The following is a 13,140-nucleotide window of genomic DNA, read 5'->3' as shown; positions in this document are numbered from 1 at the left end:
ATCGCTGACACAATGGACATGAGTTTGAGTGAATTCCGGGAGTTGGTGATGGACAGGGAGGCCTGGCGTGCTGCAATTCATGGAGTCACAAAGAGTCTGATATGACTGAGTGACCGAACTGAAGAACTGACTGATATATATATATATATATGTGTGTGTGTGTGTGTGTTTATATATATATGTACGTGTATGTATATGTATGTATATATACACATATGTGTGTATATATATGTATATATATTTATATATATTATACTTATATATATGTGCATGTGTGTATACACACACACACGCACACACATTTATGTATCTAGATATAAAGAGATTTACTATAAGGAGTTGGTTCTCACAATCCTGAAGGCTGCTATGCCACAGCCTCTGTGGTCAGCAAGGTGGAGGGAGGCCCAGGAGAGCTGATGGTATAGCTCTCCAAAGGCTAGAGGCTCAAGATCTAGTAGAACTGATATTTCAGTTTGATCCCAAAGGCAGGAAAATCTCCTGTCCCAGCTCAACACAGTCAGGCAGCTGTTCCCTCTTATAAGCAGAAGGGTCAGCCTTTTTGTTTTAACTGGGCCTTGAATGGCTTGGATAAAACCCGCCCACATGGGGGAAGGTGTCTGCTTTGCTTGGTCCACTGATTCAAATGTTACTCTCATCCAAAAACACCCTCACAGGCCTCTCCTTGCTCAGCTCATATGGAGCCTGGCACTGTCCCTTTGGCCCTCTCTGGGAATGGGGCTCTGTGCCCCAGAATCTGACTGCCCTGGGCAGAACCATCCCAGCTCTGACTGCTAGACATGGCTGGACAGAGATGGGGCAAAGACACCGGGTGCCTGGGGAGCAGAATTCCACCTGCTTAGAGACCTGGCCCATCTCTGATGGATACTTCAGCTTGATCATCCCTGCAAAACTGAACTGGAGAACTCACGAAACAGGCTGGTCTCACATTCCCACCTGCCCCTAGGACCCACAGAAGGCCAGGGTCCCACCTTTGAGGAGCCAAGCAAGCAGTCACCTGTCTGCTGCAGGGTTGGGAGCCCTCCTGTGCTCAGCTGGTAGGGGACCTTCTTTGTAGGCTTGTTCTGCTGGCAGGAGTATCCAAGCAGATGTCCCTCCCTCGCTGGGTTGGGGGTGGCCGCTGGCCCTTCATTCTCCTCTCAGCTGCCTGATGGTGTCCTAGGTCTCAGCAGCTCTTAGCTACTGACAGGATGGTGCATCCAGAAGGGTGGTCAGGCCTGGCTCCAGTAGACCCACTCTGCCCTCATCTTCCCCGAGGCTTCATCTCCTAGAACCTGATGGTGGGCCCCTGGGTGCCCAAAGGTATCATTTACTCACCTTAAACAAAGATAGGTAGGCACTCAGGCCAGTGGAAGGAGACTAGCTTTAGGCAAAAGGTCTGAGACATTGAACAAGTCTCAGAACCCTCCCAGCCTCAGTCTTCTCACCTGTAAGATGGGGATAATTATATCTTCCTGTTGACTGAATGGTGAGGCCCATCCAACTCCAAGGTGGCTGGGGTTAGTGGGAAGGCAGACCACCCCCGCCCATCCCCCTCTGACATCCACCTCTCCCCTCCATCTGCTGGCCTGGGTGGGATCCCAGAAATAAGTACTCACGTGTGCACACCCTTGTGTGGTGGGAAGCCCAGGTGACTCAGTCAGGATTCTCCCCACATCCCACAAAGGGCCACCAGATTTAGCAGATGAAACTGCAGGAGACTCATTTAATAAATTGATATTTCAGATAGTTAACGATTTTGTAGCATATGTCCTGAATATTTAAATAAACAACAAATACATTTCTAGTGTAAGTATGCTCCACATATGTTGCATAAGTATGACTCAAATATTGGGGGGAGAGGGGATTGTGTGCATTTTTGTGGTAAAATATACATAATTAAATTGATTTTAAGTGTGAAAAAACAGCCTCACAGACGACCCAGTTGAGTTGACACATAAAATCAGCCATCACAGCAGCCCACGTCCATGGGCATCAGTCAGTGAGGAGCCACAGGGACATTGTCCGTGCAGTTTACAGAGCAGCCAAAATCTCAGGAGAAAGGGTGAAGGACATTCCAGGTGGCCGGAAACAGGCTGGTCTGATAGCCACGCTCTGGGGGCTCAGCACCCTGACACCCTCCCCCTAGACACACACCCTCACACTCTGACAGAAGTGCAGAACCCAGGCCTCCCCAGGCCCTTAGACCCTGTGTGCCTCTTCTGCCACAGACCTAAAACACGGCACAGCATCTGGGGTTGACTCTCTCTTTCCCTAAATCATGGTCTCCTTGGGAAGACTTCAGACTAGTTAGATATTCCCAGGGCCCAGAGTCTTGCAAATGCTTGTGGGATGTTGACTAAATAATTGTAGTAGAAGTAGTTGTTGTGTTATGGATAATTTTTTTAAAGATAAAAACATTACTGGCATACCAATATAAACTAAACACAAGTCAAAGATTGTACTTATTAGGGAATAAGAAAGTACACTAGTTCCAGGAACAGAAATAGAGGCCATGAAATGTATTTATGAATAAAATAGATACAAAACTGCCTTTTTCCATGACAGTGGAAATGTCATCCTCTTGACAAAGATTATTTTCTTTGCTGTCCTTTACTTACACCTTTCAGATTTGAAAACTAGCTCAGAGATGATAAAGAGGAATCAGATAACTCAGAAGTTTTCCATGGAGGACACCCAGGAATCTTTTGGGTCATTTTAAATTCTTTCACTTTTCTTCCCTGACACAATCTCTCCTTTGCAATCATAACAGTCTAAAAGAAAGATTATTTTGACCACAAAATAAATCTTTCTTGAGGTTTAGCTCCATGGGTGTAGCAAGAGAGTTAATGACTCCCAGGCCTCCCTGGGAGAGCTTTGCAACATCCAGAGGCAGCCCACAATAGCTTTCTATCTGGAGTTTGCATAAGGGATCAGATTGGATTGTAAGAGCTTCTATTATCTGGTATCCTGAGGCTAGGAAACCCAGCCCAAGAAACTCTCTCCACCAGATTTAAGCTGCAGTCCTATAAAACTTGGGTGAATTTTTCTTTTTTTTTAATTTAATTTTATTTTTAAACTTTACAAATTGTATTAGTTTTGCCAAATATCAAAATGAATCCACCACAGGTATACATGTGTTCCCTATCCTGAACCCTCCTCCCTCCTCCCTCCCCATACCATCCCTCTGGGTCGTCCCAGTGCACTAGCCCCAAGCATCCAGTATCGTGCATCGAACCTGGACTGGCGACTCGTTTCATACATGACATTTCACATGTTTCAATGCCATTCTCCCAAATCTTCCCACCCTCTCCCTCTGCAACAGAGTCCATAAGACTGTTCTATACATCAGTGTCTCTTTTGCTGTCTCGTACACAGGGTTATTGTTACCACCTTTCTAAATTCCATATATATGCGTTAGTATACTGTATTGGTGTTTTTCTTTCTGGCTTACTTCACTCTGTATAATAGGCTCCAGTTTCATCCACCTCATTAGAACTGAAGGTTCCTGACCTGGTAGAAAGTCTGGTACCTGTAAGCCAGCCTCCAGGTCAGTTTTCCTTGAAGGATTTTGTAGACATTGTCTTCAAAAGTACAGTTGAACTTTATGCCTTTAAAGTGGCTGAATCATTGAGCATTGTTCTCAAATATGACACTCCAGATAAACCTTGATCAATTTGTTTAGTTGTATCCTGGTGCAAAGAAAAACAGTTTCTTACTGAGCCTATGCAAATAACTCTATTTCCAAGTATATAAAAGAGACTTAGAAAGTTTCTGAATTCCTTGAGATCAGTGAAAATCTGGTATCATTTTTTAAAGTTTTACTTTGCAGAAATGGAATTTACTGAATTTCTGTGGATTAAGGATAGCTTAAGAAGAAAGAAAAGGAGCATACTTGTATATCTAGAGAGCAGAACTTTAAAACAAATCCCCAGTATACCAAAGAGTTAACCACAATAAAAATTTCCTTTATTAATTCATTCGGTCCTTTGAAATTATTACTATTTTGTGAAATCTTGGATTATTATTCTCATGAAGCCATATGTGTCTCAACTAAAAAGTTCTAGAAATCGAGACTCAGACTCCTGGCATAGTCTAGAAGTTCTCTGAGTGAAGTCTGTACCCAGGAGTCTATTCTTTGAAATGTTAGTTTGAATTACCTGGTACACTTCTTTTCCATGAGTCACTGAGATAGTGTTTATTGAAGATACAATCTCTGGTCTGCACTTTATCACAGAACCTCAGGCAAGCCTCAGAGTATAGTAAAAATGATCTGTACATGACAAAGACTTAATAACTATGGTTAATTTAATACTGATAATTTTTTAAAATAGAAGGTCTGATGAGAGGTTGTAACAAAAGTAATGTATCTGGCAAAAAAAAAAAAAAAAAAAGTGGCTATTTATCCACATACAAAGCAAAGAAAACAAAGCCATCCCAAAGAAAAAAATTTAGACAAAATGTTTTTAATAAAAATGATTAAACCTATTTTCAAAAAATTCAACGAAAGTTGTCTGATTTATAATGAATGGATATAATTTGTGTAGAGGAAAAGAATCTTGAGATACAACATATATTAATCCTAGAATGTATAGCAGGAGAAAATCAATAGAATTTATTTGCATGTCTAGCAATAAGAATCATTTGCTTTGTTGCAGTTACCTTCAATTTAGGAGTTGTAAGATAGGTCAAAGTCAATGAAAGATGAAAACTGCACAGAATCAGAAAACTCACAAAGGTGTGCCCCAGGTAACATACGGCTTCTGCTGAAGGCAAGCAGAAATCTTTCTAATCTGTTGAAAAGTTCTTTCTAGAGGGAAGATGGTAAGCAGGAAGCACTATCTTCCCACCTTGACAACAATTGCATTGGCAGAAGTTGTCTGATGTAACTATTTGGAAATCTGGAGATGGGTTAGCTTGGGCTCCTAACAGAATACCACAGAGTTGGTGGCTTAGACAAGAGAAACTTATTTCCTCATAGTTATGAGGCTAGAAGTCCTAGGTCCAGGTGTCATCAGGTTTGGTTTCTAGTGAGACAGTTCTTTCTGGCTTGTAGATGGCTATTCTCACATGACCTCTTCTCTGTGCAGCAAGAGGAGGGAAGAGAAAGAACTCTTATGTCTCTCTTCCTGTAAGGACACTAGTCCTTTTTTTAAAATATAAATTTATTTATTTTAATTGGAGGCTAATTACTTTACAATATTGTATTGGTTTTGCCGTATATTGACAAGAATCCTCCATGGATGTACATGTGTTCCCCATCCTGAACCCCCCTCCCACCTCCCTCCCCATCCCATCCCTCTGGGTCATCCCAGTGCACCAGCCCTGAGCATCCTATATCATGCATCGAACCTGGACTGGTGATTTGTTTCACATATGATAATATACATGTTTCAATGCCATTCTCCCAAATCATCTCACCCTCTCCCTCACAGAGTCCAAAAGACTGTTCAATACATCTATGTCTCTTGCTGTCTCGCATACAGGGTTATCATTACCATCTTTCTAAATTCCATATATATGAGTTATTATTCTGTATTGGTGTTTTTCTTTCTGGCTTACTTCACTCTGTATAATAAGCTCCAGTTTCATCCACCTCATTAGAACTGATTCAAATGTAGTGTTTTTAATGGCTGAGTAATACTCCATTGTGTATATGTACCACAGCTTTCTTATCCATTCGTCTGCTGATGGACATCTAGGTTGCTTCCATGTCCTGGCTATTATAAACAGTGCTGCGATGAACATTGGGGTACACGTGTCTCTTTTAATTCTGGTTTCCTCAGTGTGTATGCCCTCTAGGAGTTTTATAGTTTCTGGTCTAATGTTTAGATCTTTAATCCATTTTGAGTTTATTTTTGTGCATGGTGTTAGAAAGTGTTCTAGTTTCATTCTTTTATAAGTGGTTGACCAGTTTTCCCAGCACCACTTGTTAAAGAGATTGTCTTTTCTCCATTGTATATTCTTGCCTCCTTTGTCAAAGATAAGGTGTCCATAGATGTGTGGATTTATCTCTGGGCTTTCTATTCTGTTCCATTGATCTATATTTCTGTCTTTGTGCCAGTACCATACTGTCTTGATGACTGTGGCTTTGTAGTAGAGCCTGCAGTCAGGCGGGTTGATTCCTCCAGTTCCATTCTTCTTTCTCAAGATTGCTTTGGCTATTCGAGGTTTTTTGTATTTCCATACAAATTGTGAAATTATTTGTTCTAGCTCTGTGAAGAATACCGTTGGTAGCTTGATAGGGATTGCATTGACTCTAGAGATTGCTTTGGGTAATATACTCATTTTCACCATATTGATTCTTCCAATCCATGAACATGGTATATTTCTCTATCTATTAGTGTCCTCTTTGATTTCTTTCACCAGTGTTTTATAGTTTTCTATATATAGGTCTTTTGTTTATTTAGGTAGATATATTCCTAAGTATTTTATTCTTTTCATTGCAATGGTGAATGGAATTGTTTCCTTAATTTCTCTTTCTATTTTCTCATTATTAGTGTATAGGAATGCAAGGGATTTCTGTGTATTGATTTTATATCCTGAAACTTTACTATATTCATTGATTAACTCTAGTAATTTTCTGGTGGAGTCTTTAGCGTTTTCTATGTAGAGGATCATGTCATCTGCAAACAGTGAGAGTTTTACTTCTTTTCCAATTTAGATTCCTTTTAGTTCTTTTTCTGCTCTGATTGCTGTTCTGATTGGCCAAAACTTCCAAAACTATGTTGAATACTAGTGGTGAAAGTGGGCACCCTTGTCTTGTTCCTGGCTTTAGGGGAAATGCTTTCAATTTTTCACCATTGAGGATAATGTTTGCTGTGGGTTTGTCATATATAACTTTTATTATGTTGAGGTATGTTCCTTCTATTCCTGCTTTCTGGAGGGTTTTTCATCATAAATGGATGTTGAATTTTGTCAAAGGCTTTCTCTGCATCTATTGAGATAATTATATGGTTTTTATTTTTCAATTTGTTAGTGTGGTGTATTACATTGATTGATTTGCAGATATCGAAGAAATCTTGCATCCCTGGGTTATCCCACTTGGTCATAATGTATGACCTTTTTAATGTGTTGTTGGATTCTGATTGCTAGAATTTTGTTAAGGATTTTTGCATCTATATTCATCAGTGATATTGGCCTGTAGTTTTCTTTTTTTGTGTGGCATCTTTGTCAGGTTTTGGTATTAGGGTGATGGTGGCCTCATAGAATGAGTTTGGAAGTTTACCTTCCTCTGCAATTTTCTGGAAGAGTTTGAGTAGGATAGGTGTTAGCTCTTCTCTAAATTTTTGGTAGAATTCACCTGTGAAGCCGTCTGGAGGGACAATAGTCCTATTGGATTAGGTCCACAACCTTATAACCTCATTTAACTTTAATTATTTTTCTAAAAACCCTATCTCAAAAGATAGTCACAAAAAGAATGTCAACTAAAAATATGCACATCCTAAAACTTGAGAGTTATGCTTTATTTGGTGGGGTTTTTGGGGACTTCATGCCTGGGAGACAGTATCTCAAGTAACCCTGAGAGAACTGTCCCAAGGAGGCAAGGGGGGAGCCAGGTTATATAGAAGTTTTGCAACAGAGGGGAGGTAGTCCAAACATCAAAAGATGATTGTTAACTAAAGAAAACCAGATAGCCCAAGTTAAGGAATTTAGCACTTTTCTATGCATGGAAACATGCAAGAGTCTAGGTTTATTGACATCATTCCTTCGATATGCACCTCAGCTATCTGGGGCCAGTATCTTGTATTTTCATATTCTGAGCTTCTTCAGGGCTCACCATAGACAGTAACTACAGGCTGATGGCTGCTAGATGGCAGATATTCTTCTCCTTTTGAGTTTCTTCAGGAATTACCCATTCACGCTGGAGGGCTACAATCACTGATGACTGTGACATCATTTGTTTGCTGATGTGGCAGGAAGCATTCCATTTCTCAGGGTTAGGGCTTCAACATACGAATATGGAGAGAACATAATTCAGTCTACACAGAGAGATTACTGAAGGTTTGCAGCTTCCAAGAAAAGACTTGAAGAGTGAATAGTGGCTAATTTTTGTCAGTTTCAGCTCTAAACACAACAGCAGACACCTGTCCTCTAACTTCTAGCCCCAGGATAAGAAGCTGTGCATACATTCCAAGAGCAACTTACACACAGCTTGTGGGACCTGTCAGGCACTAAGGACCTTGTTTCCAAATGACAAGAATCTGCTTTTGTCATGAGTTGTTATCTCTGATTGTTGAGATACAGATACAGAAGTGGGCAAGCACTATTGTTAAGACTCTCCCCATTTGGCCAAAGTGACTTCAAGGGGATTTAGTGGCATGTTGGAAATCATTTTTTCCCTTCATTTTTCACTTTTCCCATTATAAGAGCTAGACACTTAAGGACTGGGATATTCAAAAGCAACCACATATGAGGAAAAATTTTAATAGAGTCATTGAGTATGCCCAAGGAAAAACATAAGCTCAGAATAGACCTGAGAAGACAGTAAGTTTACACCTTAGACTGATCCCTGGCAGAGAGACAGCCCATATAGTTGCTCAGTCACTGACTGAGTCACATCTGACTCTTTGTGACCCCATGGACTGCAGTCCACCAGGCTCCTCTGTCCATGGAATTCTCCAGGCAAGAATACTGGAGTGGGTAGCCATCTTCTTCTCCAGGGGACCTTCCTAACTCAAGGATCAAACCTGGGTCCCTTGCAGTGCAGACAGATTCTTTACCATCTGAGCCACCGGGGAAGCCCATAACAACAACAACAAATAGCAAACCTGGGGAAGGAGGAGAAGTGGACCAAAGTTATCACATTATAAGATTCAAAGGTCCAGTTTTCAACCAGAAAAGTCACAAGACAGGTCAAAAACTAAGCAAACAAAAGTATGGCCTGTTTAAAGGAAAAAATTAATTAACAGAAAATGTCCCTGAGAAAGACCATATGGTGGAATTACTAGACAAAGACTCCAAAACAGCTGTCTGTAAAATGCTCAAAGAGCTAAGGGAAGTATGGACAAAACCAGGAAAAGGATGTATGAACAAATTGGAAATGTCAACAGATAGAAAACATTAACAAGGAACCAAAAGGAAATTCTGGGGCTGAAAACTACAATAACCAAACTAAAAATTTCACTAGAATGAATGAAATGATGAACTAGAGTGATTGTTTTAGTCAAAAGCATATTTGACAAAAAGAAGAAAGAACAATTGAAGGTACAATGATTTAAATTATTGAATCTGAGGAACAGAAAGAAAATGACCAAGGAACGTGAACAGAGCCTATGGGACCTGAGGGGCACCATCAGGATGCTCAGCATTTACACTGTGGGAGTCCCAGAGGAGGAAAGCAAGGGGAAGGGACAGAAAGACTATTTGAAGGAATAGTGAGCAAAACCTTCCCAAACTTGATGAAAGACATGAGTATAAACATCCAAGAAGCTCCACAAACTCCAGGCAAAAAAAAGCAAAGAAGCCCACATGTACTTTATAGTCAAATTTTCAAAAGCAAAAGACAAAGAGAGACTCTTGAAAGCAGCCAGATAGAAGGAACTCATTACATCTGAAGGTCCCCAATGATATTATCAGCCAATTCCTCATCAGAAATGGGCTTCCTGATGGCACAGTGGTAAAGAATCTGCCTGCCAATTCAGGAGACAAAAGAGACTTGGGTTCAATCCCCAGGTAAGAAAGATCCCCTGGAATAGGAAATGGCAACTCACTCCAGTATTCTTGCCTGGGAAATTCCGTGGACAGAGGGGCTTGATGGGCTACAATCCATGGAGCCACAAAGAGTCAAACATGACTGAGCACACACACACACACACACCCCTCATCAAAAACCTTGGAGCTGGAAGATAGTGAGTCAGTGCATTTGATATGTTGAAGGAAATGAACTGTCAACCAAGAATCCTATATATAGCAAAATTGTTCTTCAAAAATGAGGAGGAAATTAAACCATTCCTATATAAATAAAAGCTGAGAGACTTTGTTACCTCTAGACCTGCCCTGAAAGAAATGATAAAGAGAGTCCTTCAATCTACAGGACACTAGATGTAACTCAAAGTTTTAGGAAGAAATATCAGATCTATGATAGGATATCTGTAGGAATATCAGATTTCTGATAAAGATAAACATCCAGGCAACTATAAAACCTAGTATTATTGTAACTTTGGCTTGTAATTCCACTTTTGTTTTCTAAATGACTTAAGAAATTATGCATAAAAAACAATTATTAGTCTATATTTTTGGACAGAAGATGTGTAAAATGGATTTTATGACATTAATAACTGAAACTGATGAAGTCAGATCTGTATAGTAATGGAGTTTTTATGTTACTGAATTAAGCTGGTATAAATTCAACTTAGTTTTATAATTTTAAGATGTTAAATATAATTGCCATGATAGCCATAAAGAAAATAGCTATAGAATGTACACAAAAGGAAATGAGAAGAGGATTATGATATTTTGCTACCAAAACAAATAACTAAACATAAGATAAAATAGTAATGCATGAAATGAGGGACATAAAAGCTTTGAGACATATAGAAAACAAATTGAAAAATAACAGAATTGAGTTCCCCTTTATCAGTAATTACTTTAAATATAAATGGATTACATTTTCCAATAAAAAGACAGAGATTGGCAGAATAGACTTTAAAAACATGACCCAACTATATGCTATCTACCAGAGACTCACTTCAGATCCAAAGATGCAAATAGATTGAACATAAAAACTTAGAAACAGATATTCCATGAAAGTAGGAAACAAAAGAGAGCATTAGTAGGCTGTACTAATAAAACATAAAGTAGACTTTAAATCAAACATGCTTACAACAGGCAAAGAAGGACCTTACAGATTAATAAAAGATTCAAATAGCAAGAAGACTTAACAATTATAAACACTTATATACTTAACAATAGTTCATCTAAATATATGAAGCAAAACTTAATAGAACTATATGTATATACCTCATTTTGCTCATTCATTTCTTAATCAGAGGACATTTGGGTTGTTTCCAGCTTTAGAGTTTTGTGACTACTGCTGCTATGAACATAGCCATACAAATATCTGCTTTGAATATTTTCAGGTATACAACATATATGATTCAGCCTTAAAAAGGAATGAAATTCTGGCAAATGCAGCAGCATACACAAACATGCTTGAGTGAAATAAGCCAGTCACTGAAGGATACTATATGATGCCACTTATTTGAGATCTTTAGAGGAGTCAAATTCATAGAGACAGAAAGTAGAATGTTGGTTGCCAGGGGTTGAGAGAGGGAGGAATGGACAGCTGTTGTATGGTAGATATAAAGTTTCAGCTTGGGAAGACGAAAAAATTCTGGAGATGGATGGTGGTGCATGCACAGCATTGTGAATGTACATAATGCTGCTGAACTGTTCACTTAAAGATGATTGAAATAATAAAAATTTATATGTATAAAACTGTGGTATATTATACCACAATTCTTAAAAAGTAAATATTTTTTAACTCTATTTTTTCTAACAGTTGCTCATATTTTTTGAGTTCTTTCTATGTGCCAGCTAGATGCACTCCCAAATACTTTACCTGTGTTATTTTATGTAATATCCATAATAATCTGATGAAATGGGTGTTATCCTGATGTCTATTTTTCAAAAAAAAGTGAGGCACAGGAAAGTTACGTACTTTATCCAAGGTCACAGAACTTAGTGGTGGATCTGAGGTGTGAACCCAAGCAATGTGATTCCAGATTATTCTTAGCCACTATGCTGTTCAGTTCAGTTCAGCTCAGTTGCTCAGTCATGTCCAATTCTTTGAAACCCCATGAACCGCAGCATGCCAGGCCTCCCTATCCATCACCAACTCCTGGAGTCCACCCAAACTCATGTCCATTGAGTCAGTGATGTCATCCAACCATCTCATCCTCTGTCATCCCCTTCTCCTCTTGCCCTCAATCTTTTCCAGCATCAAGGTCTTTTCAAATGAGTCAGCTCTTTGCCATCAGGTGGCCAAAGTTTGGGAGTTTCAGCTTCAATATCAGTCCTACCAATGAACACCCAGGATTGATCTTTAGAGTCGACTGGTTGGATCTCCTTGCAGTCCAAGGGACTCTCAAGTGTCTTCTCCAACACCACAGTTCAAAAGCATCAATTCTTCAGCGCTCAGCTTTGTTTATAGTCCAACTCTCACATCCATACATGACTATAGGAAAAACCATATGCTGTACTACTTTCAAAAGGAGTGAGAAACCAGTACTTTATGTTATTATAGATTTGATTATCATCATATGATCTCTGATCAGTTGCTTTGCATCTCTGCATTTCCTTGGATGCGAAGCTGGAATTTAGCATTTCCTCATGTGGCTGTAACCTTCCTAGGCATAGCTACAGTAGGAGGTGATGCGGCCAATCAGGGTAAAATAACCTCACAAATGGTGAGTCCCACACTCACTCACTAAAGAATCTTTTATGATTGCCTTCCATGACATTAAAAGTCCAAATGCCAACTCTACTACTTACTTGCTGTGTGATCTTGGGCAAGAAACTTGACTTCTTTGAGCCTCTGTCTCCTTGTCTAAAAAATGGAAATCATAACATCTTTCTTGCAAGGCTGTTGTGAGTAGGACTCCAAAGTCCTCAGGCCTCACTGTCCTGTGAATACAACTAAAATCACATCAATGTTAATATTCAAACTTCACTGGCAAGGGACTCCCCCCCACACCCCCGCCCAGTTCATCAGACAACTGAGAACCTGAATTCATTTGACATTCAACATAAAACTACATATCTTGATATGATATGCACACAACCAGAGAGAAAATCTGAAAAGCCATATATATGCTAAATAGATTGTAGCTATTTTTTTTTATTGCTTTAAATAGAACATAAGGTCAAGGTGGAATAATATCTATATTAACAATCTAGAATTTAGATCATATTTTCTGACTAATCCCCACCATTTTTAATGGGGAACAATGGAAATAAGTGAAGTTGCTCAGTCGTGTCCGACTCTTTGCAACCCCATGGACTGTAGTCTACCAGGCTCCTCAGGATCTTCCCTGGTGGCTCAGATGGTAAAGCATCTACCCACAATGCGGGAGACCTGGGTTCAATCCCTGGGTCTGGAAGATCCCCTGGAGAAGGAAGTGGCAACCCACTCCAGTACCT

Source organism: Bison bison, unplaced genomic scaffold (genome assembly GCF_000754665.1).
Source record: "Bison bison bison isolate TAMUID 2011002044 unplaced genomic scaffold, Bison_UMD1.0 scf7180017863017, whole genome shotgun sequence".
Taxonomy (NCBI): Eukaryota; Metazoa; Chordata; class Mammalia; order Artiodactyla; family Bovidae; genus Bison; species Bison bison.
This window is presented reverse-complemented; position numbering follows the sequence as displayed.